Below are 2,952 nucleotides of genomic sequence, written 5' to 3'. Positions count from 1 at the left end.
CCAGAAAAGGGCAAAAAGCTGGCGTCAAATGCCAGAAATGGGCAGCAACCTGGCGTTTAATGCCACGATTGGCAGCAGAGGGCGTTTTGCACACCTAATTGGTGCAAGGATGAGAAATCCTTGACACCTCAGGATCTGTGGACCCCACAGGATCCCCACCAACCTCAACTCACTCTCTCTTACTTCTTCACACCTTTTCATAATACTCTTCCCAAAATATCCTCTACCAATTACCTCCATTACTCCTCCAAAACCATCATACAAACCACCTACACCCACCCACTCAAATTCAAACCATCACTCCTTCCTTTTCCACATCATAACCACCTAAAACCCCCTTGGCCGAATAATTCACACACCTCCATCTCCTCCATCTCTTCATGTTCTTGTCCTTTCTTCATTCTTTTGCTCGAGGACGAGCCACTACAAGAAAATAAGCTTTCTGCCACGCTCTAAAAGCGTATCGAAAAGTGCAAAAAAGCGTACCAATAGCTTTTCGCCACGCTTTTTGAGCTATCGGCACGCTTTTGAAAGGGTCACATCTGCCAGCGTGTCGGTTGCTCTATCGCCACGCTTTTGTGGATCTATCGGCACGCTTTTTTTGTTGGCACGCTTTCATCTCTTGCCACGCTTAAAAAGCGTGGCCATAGGTCTTAACCTATAGGTACGCTTAAAATGCGTACCAAAAAGTGTACATATCGCCACACTTTTAAAACGTCCCAGAATGTTAGTTTTGGGTACTCTTTAAAAGCGTGCCAATAAGAGAAGATACGGCTACACTTTATAAAGCGTCGTAATAGCCAGTGATACGGCCACGCTTTAAAAACGTGGCAATAGCCTTATAAAATTAAAAAAAAAAATTATTTTTCTTATTTTTATCTTCATTACTGCAAAATATAAATTTTCAATCCTTTTTTATTACCAAACCTACAAATATAGTATGCAATTTTTAGTACAAGATAAATCAAACAATAATTAGTGACATAATTTTTGCAATAATTATTTTATACATTAAAAAACTAATACTCAAATTCAAAATAAATCTCAAGATCAAATTTCAAAACTAAAAACTGAAAAAAATAACTTAAATTCTATTTCCTTTGCTGTTCCTCCTTCCTCTAGCCCTCTTAAACCTCCTTCCCTTAGATCATACAAGAGACCCTCTGGCAAGAAGATCCTTCTGTCAGGACCTGTCACCAAATGGAAGCAATGATCAGAAACTAGTTTCCTACCTTGAATTGTACAACTAGAGTATATAAAAAAAACTTTGTTAGTTCATTACAAGAACTTAATTAGGACTAATTAGGAGATTATAGGCTATAGCAATAAGCTACCCTCCTCTTACTGCGAAGTCAAACTTTGTTAGCTACTTTGGTTCTCTCAGTTTATTTACAAGCAACAATAAGTTACTTTGCCTTTTGTTGGCTTTCCCATGCAACGATTTTGGCTTCCTCTTTCTGAATCTTGCAATGAAACAGAAGTTCATCGGAAAACACACAATCAGAACAACTAAATTATATGTCTCTAGTTCATTGAATGATATGAACATAACAATGATGACATACTTGGTTATGTCCATGGTGGACTTTGCAATATCTGAACATGAAGTTTGGATTTCACTATTACTTTCTTGAAAGGAGGTGAGCTTTGTTGCATGACCTTTAGGCCACCTAATAACAGTGGCCTCACTATCAACCTCAACATCTCTAATCTCTAATTTGCTATTTTTCTATTTTCTAATAAAATTCAGATGCTTTAGCACATTAGTTAAAACAGCAGAAAACAGCAGAAATCATCCAATAAAAAGCAAGAGCTAACCACTAATCAATTCAATAAAATAGCAGAAAACATTCAATAATGATCTAATTTTCTTGTTTATAAATTAAACAGAAGCACAACAAGAGCTCATCACTAATCAATAGAACATTCACTTACCCTAATGCTAAAGCACCAAACCACTGAATCAAGAATCCAAGAATTGCCGAGCCAAAAATCACGGGTGTGTTTCCAAAGTTCCAACCAAAGGAGAGGACACCCAGAGGGTCTAAGCAGGGCATCATAGCAGCCAGGAAAATCAACGTAATAGGTGTTATTTTCCACATCAGACTGTTAATGAATGCATAAATTAGACAAAACAAAGAAATAAATCATTTAATACAAAGAAATACATAGGGAGCACAGATAAGAAATATAGAAATAAGAAAATGCAAAACAAAATTAATATACACTTAGGCCATCTCTTCTAATATGCAATTGATTCATTTAAAAAATTGAACCAAAAGAAAGGTAACAAATGGTTCAAAGAAATTAAAATACCCATGTAGTTGATGTTGTGCTTGAGACCTGAATTATACAAAACAATTATGATTGACATTCATGAACAAAAATAAATTGGAACAAATATTTTAAAAATCGGCTACTGATTTAGTACACTTCAGAAAAACAGCAAGCAGTAACCAATTTAGAAAAATCATATAAAATCCATCTTTGGTTGGATTCTCCCAAATTTTGGTGTGCTTGAACTAGGCTTACCCATCTTTCACCCAGTTCAAGTCCCAGAGCATTTTCGCTTCTCTAGAAAAAGTTATGCCTCTCGAAATATGGTTTTGTTTTAAGAAAAGGGAGTTGTCACAGCAGTGAACAGCCCTGCCTCCAGAAGGCACAACTTTCTCTAATAAACTCGAATTGTCCTAAAATTTGGACATAAAATACTAGACATACTAATATTTCACCTCTCTTTGATTTCACCTCTAAAGAGTTTCAGAGTATTGAGATATGTGATTTTGAAGTTGCTGTTCCAGAATTCAGACAGCATTCTTTCTGCAGAAAATGACCATTTTCTAAAAATCATATCTCCCAAACCACACATTGGAAAATCCTGAAATTTTAGGGGAACAATCTAGACATATCAAGGTTTCATAGAAAAATAATTTTACTGATTTTGAGTGGCTG

The 2,952-nt window shown here is 36.0% G+C and overlaps 1 long non-coding RNA gene across 1 annotated transcript; it reads right to left on the bottom strand.

Annotated features, from left to right (window-relative positions):
* Positions 1-946: 946 nt before the first annotated feature.
* On the bottom strand, positions 947-2,142 carry LOC140181647 (uncharacterized). The gene is made up of 2 exons (XR_011876643.1): positions 1,335-2,142; positions 947-1,190 (listed from the first exon to the last, which is right to left on the bottom strand). It is a non-coding gene; the product is annotated as an uncharacterized lncRNA (long non-coding RNA).
* Between the last annotated feature and the right edge of the window lie 810 nt (positions 2,143-2,952).

This window comes from Arachis hypogaea, chromosome 18 (assembly GCF_003086295.3).
Source record: "Arachis hypogaea cultivar Tifrunner chromosome 18, arahy.Tifrunner.gnm2.J5K5, whole genome shotgun sequence".
NCBI lineage: Eukaryota > Viridiplantae > Streptophyta > Magnoliopsida > Fabales > Fabaceae > Arachis > Arachis hypogaea.
Note: the sequence above shows the minus strand (reverse complement) of the source record. Positions and strands in the feature narration are given on the sequence as shown.